The 12,458-nt window shown below is 32.6% G+C and overlaps 1 pseudogene; it reads right to left on the bottom strand.

Annotated features, from left to right (window-relative positions):
* LOC114627035 overlaps positions 1–12,458 on the bottom strand; it is a 21,337-nt pseudogene extending 8,879 nt beyond the window's left edge.

Below are 12,458 nucleotides of genomic sequence, written 5' to 3'. Positions count from 1 at the left end.
ATATATATATATATATATATATATATATATATATATATATATATATGCACACATACACACACACAAACACACACACACACACACCCCTACACACTCACAAATATCTCTTCTAAAATCACCACAACTAAAACTTCCAGCCCTCAATTCACCACCATACCAAAAAAAAAAACCCCAAAAAACAAAAAAACAAAAAAAACAAGAAACATCTTTAATAAATAGTGCTGGATTCATTGGGTCAATATTTATCACCCTGAACAAAATTCAAGTCTAAATGGATCAAGAAACGATGGATCAATGTAGGAAATAACCTTTAGCTTACTGAAACAGAAACAAAGTTTTGTGATCAGAACAGGTTCAAAGATCAACAATTGATAAATAGGGTCTCATGAACCTGTAAGGTTTCTGTAAGGCAGAGAACACTGTCAATAGAACAGCCTACAGATTGTAAAAGTTTTTCCTCAAGCTTACTTAGGAAGAAGTTGTTAATATCTAAATATACAAAGAACTCAGGAAATTGGACATCAACAAACCAAATAACCCAATTAGAAAATGGATTACAGACTTAAACTTAATTTTGAACAGAGGAATCTTGAATGATACAGTAGCACTGAAAAAAATTTTCAATGTACTTAGTCATCATGAAAATGCATATGAAACCTTGAGATACCATCTTATATGCACCAAAATGTCTGAGATAAAAAACTCATGTGATAGCACATTCTGATCAGGATATGGACAAAGGACTACACTCTTCCATTGCTGACCCTGCGAGCACTTAGAGACTGAGGCATCAATCAAAGAGAATTCATGAGCTGGGGCAAGATCCACATTACAGATAAAGCAGACATACATTTCAATCTCTGTAACTGCCTTGTTTTGTCTCAGTAGGAGAGGATATGCCTAACCCTGCAGAAACTTGTTGTGCAGAGATTAAGGGATAAGCAGGGGGATCCACCATTCCAAAATAGAGGGGAAGTAGATAGGGGTAGGGATTCTTTGATGGGGGTGTAGGAATGATGTAGCTTTAGTCTGCAAATAAATAGGTAGATAATCCAAATAAACAATTACACAAATAATATATTTAAATCAGGACCAAGAAAAAAACACTATTTCACTATCTATTCAGGATAGTACTTGGTGCTTGAGTTCGAGCAAAAGGTCACTGAAGAGTGTCAAGCTACAAAAAATTTAGAGAAAATAAAGTCAAAGCATCATTATTTACTGATGATATGGTTGTAAACATATGTGTTCTTAAACATTCCAGTAGAGAACTCCTGCAGCTGATAAAAATTATCAGCAAAGTGGCTGGATATAAGATTAACACACACACACACACACACACACACACACAATCAGAAGGTTACCTATATATAAATGACAAATTGATTGAAGAAGAAATTAGAGAAAAAACACCCTTCATAATAAACTCAAATAAATTACAATATCTTATGGAATCTCTGACTAAACAAATGAAAGTACAATAAGAAAACATAAACTACAAAACTTTGAAGGAAGTTATTTAAGTAGTATCAGAAGATAGAAAGATCTCCCAATATCTTAGATCAGTTGAATGACACAGTTAAATAGGCATCCTTCCAACTTCAACATATGGATTCAACCAATCCCATTAAAATGCCAACATAAATTTTTATAGACCTTGTTAGAATATTTCCTAATCTTGAACAATATCAAAATTGCTGGGTGAATCACCATTTCAGATTTCAAGTTGTACTATAGAATTATGGTACTAAAAGTTGTATGATATTGGCATGAAGCTAGGCACATTGATCAATGGAATGGAATTAAAGAGAAGAGAGAAATTCACATACCTATTGGCCCTTGGTATTGCATAAAGAACCCAGAAATACACTCTTGCAGGGGCAATTCATCTTTAAGTAATTATATGGGTTAAACTGGATGTCTGTATGTAGAATATAAATAGATCTATATTTATTTCCATACACCATTCTCCTGTCTAATTGGATCAAAGACCTTAACATAAAATTAGACCCATTGTACCAGAGTGTAAGAGAATGGTCAAAAGAATACATTGACCCAAGACATGGCTTTCTGAACAAAAGACCACTAGGCCAGGCACTAACACCAACAACTTATAACTGGTCACTATGTAATTGAATGTATTTTTTAAAGCAAACGCCACACACACACACACACACACACACACACACAGAGAGCTTAAAGAGAATTAATGTTCCAGAGAATTAGAAAATCCCAAATAGTACTGTTCCCTAAAAATACTGTAAGGAATAATTCCTAATTTGTATATAACAATAAAACAATATATTATATTGCTAGATCAGTGCCTGATCCCGGCATCAGCAGAGAAGCTTTTCTAAGTAGCAGATAGTAGCAGGTGTTTAGACCTTTGGTCAGGCATGCAGAGAAGGTCTAAAATAGACATCTTTATCATGTGCCTCCCTTCAGAAAAATAGGATAGGAAAAGTTGAAAAATACAGAGAGAATGCAAAACGCCAGAAAAAAACCCACATTCTTCCATTTCATTTAGGTGGGAATCTCCCATGAGAGTCACAAAAATTAGAGCATCTTGCAAGAAGCCTTTGTAGGTCTGCACCAGGTTCTCTGAAATATGGTATGGCGCTTAACTTCAGTTTTAGTGGATCACTTAACAGTGGAAGCAGGTTATCTCTGCCTGTTTGCTGGGTTTTGAAACTCATTTTCTCATACTGGGTTGCCTGTCCATCATTGATATGAAGACTCTTGGCTTGTCTTATTGTATCTTCTTTGGTATTCTTTGACTATCTTCTTTTGAAGGCCCACACTTTTCTGGAAATAAAATATAGTGGGAATGGTGCTTGGAGAGAGGGATTGTGGGCAGAAGTCAAGAGTAGAGTGATTGGAAATATGGCTAGAGTACTGTACAAGAGAAATCTCTACTTACAAAAAAAAAAAGAAAAAAAAAAGGAAAAAAAGAAAAACACAAAGGAGCAAGGCAAATTTAATAATACTTATTTTAGTGTCCTGTATTCAACTAATGCAAAAGTCAGTAAATTTAATCATTGATTTGATTTTGATACATTTCTAAAATATTATTTGAATCAATACATTTTTATTATTTTCTTTTTATGCATTTCTCTAATTAAGTGGTTTCATTTTCTGAACATAAAATAAGAGAGGAATGGTCTCAGAGAGAGGGACTTTTGAGTAAGCCAAGAAGAATAGGCTAGGAAATGTGACTGGAAGTACTGTATGAGAGAAGACTCTATTTACAATGTCCTAAAGGACTACTAAATTGAAAAATCAATTTCAAAGCTTTGATTAACCCCAATGTAGATATCACTACCTATTTAACTATGATATCACTGTGCATCCTAATATGAATCTTAGAATAAAAGTTGTTATTTAGAATTCCACATGTTGGACTACAAACTCATCTGTGAACCACATGAAAATTGAAAATGTAAACTGTCAATGATACTATTGATTTAACATAGGATAATACAAAAAGGCATACTTCAAAAACATAACGTAACATCAAGTAACATCTAGTGATTGTTAGAAAATTCAAAAATTCAAATTATCTGTATATTCAATAAATTTGAAACCTACCACCATAAGAAATGCATAATCTTTAATACTCTGAAAGAATATTATTTTAATTGCCTCTAGAATTTTGAAACAAAAATATAGTCCAAGATAGTTATTATATCAAATCGGTGTTACTGATTTTTTTGTCCTTGTATTCACTTTTCCCTCCCCACAAAGAATTTTTGAGAACTATGTGCAGATTTTCGATATAAGCATTTTTATTACTTTGAGAAAACATAACCTTACCTGTCAAGTTAGAAATTTCATTTTCTGGGCAGGGGTAACAATCAAAACAGCAGACAGCCTTTCCCTCCTGAAAGTACTTTCTGAGTCCTGGTCTGCATGGCACACTACATTTGGAAGCTAATGTCTGAAGAAAATCAGATACATTATAGAAATAAAGAGTTTAATCTATGTGTCAAACACTGCAGTGATTAACAAGAGAAGGCCACAGAAAGATTTCCCTTTACACACAGTGTCATGTTATAAAGCAAAATTACATTGTTCTGTCTTTAATGATAAACTTTTATGAACATATGGTGATTTTATGTTGTGAAACATTTATGAGAGAGTGAGTAAGAGAGAGATCAAATAGATGGAGAGAGAGAGAATCGAGGATGGTGGAAGCCAATGAATGAGGAAATGTTAAAATTTTATTCCATAATAAAACAAAAGTAGAAAAGATTCTAGGTAGTTTTGCTTCATATAAAGCATTAAAATGAAAAGTAAATTACCTGCTTGATATCTGTAGTCCACTCTATCATTGCATCAGACACAAACAGTTGTTCACCATTTGGAAAATGACCAGAAAATCTTCCTATTTTCATTTTAAATCCATATTGTTTTAGGAAATCCATAATATAAAAAATATCATATTCTGCATCCAATTTTCTATTTTGGTTCATATTTACTAGGTCTCCAACAGGGTTTACAAATTGTATGGTCTTCAGAAAAGAGAACATCTAAAACGTATTTATCATTTTAGTTTCAACTACTCACACACATTAGTACAGAAATTAAAAAGTTTGAAATGTCACTCACATTATCCACTCCTAAAACCCACCTTTATCAAAGTATTCAGTGCTAAAAAAGTAAAATATGTTCCAAATATATTTAAAGTTTCACTTTGCTTTACAAATGCCATTTTCTCACTGTATTTGATGCCATACATGTACACATGAGTTTTATGTTTGGATAATAGTGATAAATTATATATCTTTTCTACCAACAGTATTATTTGATCATAAGATAGAGAAAATAAAAACTCAATTGTTGAAAATATGGAAAAAAAATTCTTGAAATTATTTGAGGTCTATTCATTACCTTTATTTAAAACTTTTTGTTCAAATAAAAGGCAAGTAATTTTTTTATCTTCATTTATATATTATATTTATTCTTATCTTAATTTTATAAGAAATAATTTCATATGATAAAATCATGTGATGCATGTATGAATGAAATATCAGAGAAAATTTTATGATGTAGATTGTGAAATACTGACTTGATGCCAAGTTATTGTCTGTCACTTAAATTTTGAAACTAACATTATAAGCCTCTTATGCAAAGATGAAGTGTTGAAATACATGCATTTCAGATAAAGTTGCATATTTACATGGATTTTGACTTTATGATTCCCATTATTAATGTGATCTCTATGTTATATAAGCCACTCAGTGTAAGAATTAATACCTTCCATGAGTTAAATTCCAGTAACTTTTCATCATTCTCGGAGCATGTGTCTATTTGTTGAAGATGCATCTCATGAAGTGAGTGGGCCACAGCATACACAGCATTGTATAAGCTAAAACATGTTTCACTCATAGACATTCCAAGGGATGACACAAAAATCCATTTAAACAGTGTTTTGGTTGGACAGTTCTTCAGTGTTATACAATTAGGTGGTGGCAAAGAACACTTAAAGTAAGTCCACCACAGTTTAGCAAAAGAAATGTCATTGCTGTAGTTAGAAGGGCACACTGTCTGCATGAATTGTTTAAAACCAGACATCTCAGAATGCTGATGTGAAAAAATAATGGTCCCATACAAGTTAAGTTAAGCATGAACTCTCCTATCATGGTGATCATATCAAATTGTGACACACTGATCCAGAGTCTCTGAATATTTTTAAATTTCCATAGTATGAAGTTAAATTGTACAGGAGATTCTTTATCCCCATAGACCATTACAACTTTTGCTGATGACATTATGATTTGTTCATAATATTTATGAATCATTTTAAGGTATAGCATCTTATCGTATGTGATAATATTGACAAATGCTAAGCAGATAGTGTTTCTTTTCATTTCTGTTCTCAATTCAGAAAGGAATTGAATTCCATGTTCATCATCTGTAATGATCAGTCCTACCCAGTTCCACCTGAAGTGAACTGCTAGAGACACCATGGCTAGTGGTAGAGAAGTGTCTTTGGGAGACACCTGGTAGAGATAAGGAAACTGTTCCTGGTCAGTCAGAAGGAGATGATAATAACCACAGTAAAGCTGAAAGATATTGACCATAAGCATCACTATGAAGAAATGGAATGCATAGGGCTCAGTCTAAGGTCTAAGTGTGCTAGAGGACATGCTAGATATGTGAGAAAGTGTGGATTCTTCATCTCATTATTTAAATTGTATCCAATTTCATGTGAATTGCTATAAAATACAGATAAATTAAATCTTCTGGTAAACCATTACATATTATGTTGTCTTTTCTGACCATTTGTCATAAAGTTGTTTTTGTCAAAGAAAGTATCTAACTTTTATATTTGATAGATCAGAATAATTATAAATGAATTCTCTGCCTTTTAGTCAGCCTTGGTACTCAGAAACTAAGACTGTGTGGTAAGATAATATTTCATTAAATGTAATCCTCCATGATTTACCTCTGGAGTTCTGGAGAAGTACAGGATTGGTCCAAGTTTGTAAGATGTTATCCATAGAGGTCCCGTAAGTACAATTAAATATCTTCTCTGATTTTTACAGTAGTAATTAGGAATAATTTTCTTTTTATTAAAGAACCAAACTCTTTTTTCATTAATATTCGCAATAAGGTTACACTCAATCTTAACTAGTAGGGAAATGTTAGGTAAAATATAAGTGTTCCTATTGATTTCTTCAATGGCAAAATAAACAGAGGAAATCAAATGGATGGTCTTAGCCATCACCCTGGAAACAGAGCACACCAATCATGGAGGATATGGGTTGTAATTTTGGTAATATTAAATGAAACTCAGTGTGGTGTATGAAAAGAATTCTAGGATCTTTGTTACACATATGTTGACAAAATACCTTATTGTGATGTATTAGGATGTGAGATGTTCAAAATAATTTAACAATCTGAATTTTGGTGATTTGAATTTTATTTATTTCTGTTATGAAGTCTTGAGTCTAATATATATATATATAGAGAGAGACATTTATACATTTATATATAATATTAATTATATGTATTATATAATAAATATAATATAATATATATAAATGTATTAAGCATAAACAGTTTTTTTCTTATCTTCTTTTGACTTCTTATTTAACTGTGTTCTGCAGTTAGACACAATGTGATTTTTTTGATTTTTTAAATAATTTTTTAAATAAGGATTTTATATTAGCAGGTTTCTGTCATTTTAGAAATTTTCTACAGTTTCATCTTGTTTTTCTTGAACACAGTCAAATATTTGTATGTCGTCCATTTATTTGAATATATTTCTGAGCCAATATTGAATCAGTGCAGGCCTTCATTTTATTATTCTTATATGTAACATGTGAGGAAAAAATGAGAATTGTCTGCTATCTAGAATGTGATACTTCTTTACAGAATCAGAATTTAAAAATGTCTTGACTCTTCATAACAGAAAGAAAATAGGTAGCCAGTTTTTTCTGTGTCAACAATTGCCAGAATCTAAGGAATCCATAGGTGTTGCAAATACCACAATAATTCGTACACTCTTTTCCGCATTACACACAGTTCATCTTGTTTCATTGTCTATTTGAGACTGTACAAAATTTGGTGACATAAAATTGGTTGTAACTACAACATTTCACTGTTCAGATTGAGGTTCTGAAACTTTACATATTACTCTTAGGTTGTACAAATTCATTCTTTCTCTACAATTACTGGCTATCGCATAACTGGCCTTGGGTTTTATTTGGTTCAGATTTGTCCAGATCTTTTCTGTTTCTAATATGCTAATTTTAACTTCTCTATTTTATTAAACATATTTTAACTGGATATATCTGCTTTGATATATTTTTATACAATTTGATAATCTTATTTAATAATTACACATCACTTCAGTTATTTGTACATAAACATTTTTGCTTTTACCTTATCTGTATTTTCTGAAACGCTTTGTGACTACATTAAATATTTATGTAACTGGACATAACTTTTAACTCTTAAGTTGTTATTGGAAGGACTAAAATTTTTATGTTCTTTATTACTTGCTACTTCTTATTTTTAATCATTTTTAAGTCTTATTCCCTTATTTACTGGATATTTTCTTTCATTCAGAAATACCTGAAGATGTGTCATACTTTTTTAAGACGATCGTCATTTTGTACTGGAGACAAATATGCATTTTGAAAAATTTACTTCTCCAAGTAATCCACATCAATTGCTGAAGTCTGAAGGTTCAATACATCAACTAATACAGACTTTACTTAACAAACTACTGTTTAGAATTTTAAAAATAGGAAAGCAGAAACAATCTATTTTTTTTTATTGGATGATTTATTTACATTTCCTATGTTGTCCCCTTACCCCATCCCCCACCATCCCCAATCCCCTCGCCCCTCCTCCTTCTTCTCTGTGGATGTAACCTCTATCTACCCCCCCACTCCCACTCCCCACCCTCAAAACTCCCACCCCCTGGGGCATCCAGCCTTCATGAGGTCAAGGTTCTCTTCTTCCACCTATGCCCAGCAGGGCCCTCCACTTTTACATATTCAGCTGAAGCCCTGGATCCCCCCCTAAGTGCTCCCAGGCTGGTGGTTTAGACCCTGGGAGCTGTGGTTGGTTGGTATTGTTGCTCTCCTCATGGTGCCACAAACCCTTTCAGCTCCTTCAGTCTTCACTCTAACTCCTCTATTGAGAACCCCATGATCAGTTCAATGGCTAGTTGTGAGCATCTGCCTCTGAATATGTCTGACTCTTGAAGGCCTCTGAGGAGATATCCATATCAGGCTCTTATCAGCATGCACTTCCTGTCTTCCACATCAGCATCTACCTTTGGTGATTGCACATGGGATAGATACTCAGGTGGAGTGATCTTGAGACGGCCCCTCCTTCAGTTTCTGTCCCTCACTTTGTCTCCATATTTGCTCCCTTGAGTATTTTGTTGCTCCTTCTAAGAAGGACCGAATCACCCTCACTTGGTCTTCCTTCTTTATGGGCTTCATGTGGCCTGTGAGTTGCATCTTGGGCATTTCAAGGTTATAGGCTAATATCCAATAGTCAGTGAGTGAATACCATGTGTGTTCTTTTGTGATTGGCTTACCTCACTCAGGATGATAATTTCTAGTTCCATCCATTTACCTAGGAACCTCTCGAATTCATTGTTTTTAATAGCTGAGTAATACTCCATTGTGTAAATATACCACATTTTTTGAATCCATTCCTCAGTTGAAGGACATCTGGGTTCTTTCCAGCTCCTGGCTATTATAAATAAGGCTGCTATGAACATAGTTGAGCATATGTCCTTATTATATGTTTGAGCATCTTCTGGGTATATGCCTAGGATCTTAAATAATGAAATAACTAGTAGGAATTTCACCATTTCTGAGCTCATTTTGTACTACACACTTGTATTAATAAAATTGGCTAAAAAGAGGTGGTAGTTGATCAATAGAATGTAACTGAAGATCTAAAAACAAACATACACCTTTGGACACGTGATTTGTTGATAATAAATCTAGAATACCACACTAAAATATAGAAACTACCTTGAATAATAGTTCTGGTCCAACTGTATGGCTTTATTGAGAAGAACAAAAGTATATCTATGTTTATAATTGTGAAGAAATCTCAACTCTAAATTCTGTATCACCACTGGGGATACAAAAACTCACTAGTGATACAGTTTCAAGAGTATACTGAATGCCAAATACATAAACAATATAAGATAAACTCAGTGATATTTTGGAATTTTTTTGTCTCATTATAGTTTCAGAAGATAAAAATTTAAAGTATACAGTTCTTTTGTGTTTATGTTATACCTTCTGAACTTTTCTATTTATGGGCTTCATGTTTGTAAAGATGCATATGTCTATTTTTCTATTTGTATATAAGTGTGTTTCTCTTGCTTTTTTGATATTGCAGGGGCTCCTTTTCTGTATGTTTGGATGTTTTATATAATATGAAATGTTTGTTTTATCCTAATTTATTACTATTCTTTATGTGACAAATTTTAATGGGTAAAGTGAATGATGTGGGTCTATATGGGAGGTAATTAGTAAATAATCTTTCAGTATTTGAGGGAAGTAAATGAACAATTTGAGTATATTATAATAAAAATGAATTTTATATAAACAATGGTGGGAAAATAAATGTGATTTATGCTGTAAATTTAGATGGACTTTGGAAATAGTGTACTAAGTTTAAACAAGTATAAAAGGGTACAAAACATATAACTTTGATTATATTAAAAACTCAAATGTCCAAGTTTGGAACAGAAAGCAGATTTCAGAATAGGATCGGTATGGTTGATAAAAGATAAAGAGATATGGATACAGAATTCAGGGTTTTCAATAAAGTCTTGTAAGTATTTTAATACTAACTGTTCTTGGACAAACAAACACACACATTGAATTCACACTTTAAACACATGCATCATAAATTATATATCTACAAAACCTAAATTGAAAAAATAACCATCTAAATCAAATTAGCAATAATAAAATTCATGTTTAATTTTTTCAAATCATGTACTTAAATTTACATTAACCTTTTATTATACAATCATATTATAGTCAATGTTTTCTACATAAAATATTTAATGCTTTCAATTTTTAAAAATATTGTTGATTTTGTTTTGCTATGCTACACATTTTCTTATCCTCTTGGTGAATGTCTACTATGAGTTATGGGATATCTTTTAATCTGTGAAAAGGCTGGAGTTTATCTTTTGAATATTTCCTGTTCAGTGGAACACAATGTCTTCTCCTTCTAAGTATAAAAGTATAAAAGTAAAGTGACATTTTGAGTTTTCAAACTTGAAGGCTCTATGTAGCTATTAACCTCGTATTATTTCATATAAACCCACTACAAACACCTATGAAAAATAATGCACTCACATCTATCTGTGTATGGAATATGATTAAAACATGAATGGATATAGGCAATGGATATATGCTGAATGCAGTAAAATGCTGAATGAAAAACAATTTTTAAAACTGTATCCCCTTGGTATTTAAACCTCATGTAATGGAAGACTATATATATGAGTTCATATCTGCAGTGGAAAGTAAACTTGTTTAGCTTTTTAGAAGATTGCACATAATATACGGGAATGAATAAATCTGGAAGAATTATTCAAAGGGATTAAATACATTGATAATATACTTTTTAAAAAAGGTCCCACAGGTAGGGTACTTGTGGGAGAAAAATAGGAAAACATTTATGCATTGTTCAAAGACTATCTTTTGAATTATTCTCTGAGTTATTGTAAATTACTCTATAGATGTACATAAAGAAAAAAATAATTATCATATGATGCAGGTTTAATACCTATCAGTACCATAGATGAGTTAATTTAAAAAGTATCCCAGGGACACAAAATGTATTCCCTATATGAAAATCCACTGAAGTAGCTTACCATAAAAACATAATCAAAAATTCATATGCTCATCTCAAATGCTGAAAAGGCATTGGACAAAACACAGTACTTCTTCATTTTAAAAGTGTTGGAGAGATTGTGTATTAAAGGACCATACCTAATCATAATATAAACAATATACAAGGTCCTTAGATGCAATGTCCAAGAGTGGGTAGAAGGAAATTATAGAGTCTACCTCCAGTAGAAAGGCAGGACATAATGTGAACATTTGGGGTTGACATCCCACAGTCAATACTCTGACCCTGAAATGTTTCTATCTTAAAAAAGGAAAAACTTCAGTGACAAAAATGGAGAAAAGACTGTGGAAAAGGAGATCCTGTGACCACTCCAAATTAGGCTCCATCTCAAAGGATACTCCAAGGCCTGACACTATTACTGCTGCTATGGTGTTTCTGAGAGGCACAATAAGCAGCAGACTGAGACACATGCAGATACTTACACCCAACCATTGTACTGAATTTGAGGATCCCTGTGGTTGACTTAGAAAAAGCCTGGAAGAGGCTTAGGAGAAAGCAACACCATAGGGGGACCATCAGTCTCAACTAACCTGGACTCCGAGATTCCTCAGACATTTAGTCACAAATAAGGCATGTAAAGAGAATCTCTCTAAAAGCAAGGTGAATAGTGTAATTCATTCATTCAGCATCTAACTGCAATGTGTTTTAAAAACCATGATAAACAAGCAACACATAAAAGCAACATAACTAGTAAGTAACCTGCCATGAAATACAAAATAAATATTAATTATGTCCTAGAAAAGGACAGCAAGAAGGCACATAGGATCTTATCTATTACTCAGCATCCCTGGAATATTTTATGTGAATTTATCCATAAATGAAAGATGTACTTACTGCTTGTCTAGATTCTCACTGAAGTAATCATTCTTCACATAACCATGCTCTGTATAAATGGAAAAGAAACAATCAGCATCTTTGTCTCCTAGATAATTTTCTGTGTCTTTGATTCTCCAAAAGCACCTGGGGTCACTCAAAAAGAAAAAAAGAAAGGAAAGCCTCAGAATGAGGAAGAAGACAACGGTCAAAGAGAACATCTTTGCCAT

This window comes from Grammomys surdaster, unplaced genomic scaffold, assembly GCF_004785775.1.
Source record: "Grammomys surdaster isolate TR1022 unplaced genomic scaffold, NIH_TR_1.0 242, whole genome shotgun sequence".
Taxonomy (NCBI): domain Eukaryota; kingdom Metazoa; phylum Chordata; class Mammalia; order Rodentia; family Muridae; genus Grammomys; species Grammomys surdaster.
Note: the sequence above shows the minus strand (reverse complement) of the source record. Positions and strands in the feature narration are given on the sequence as shown.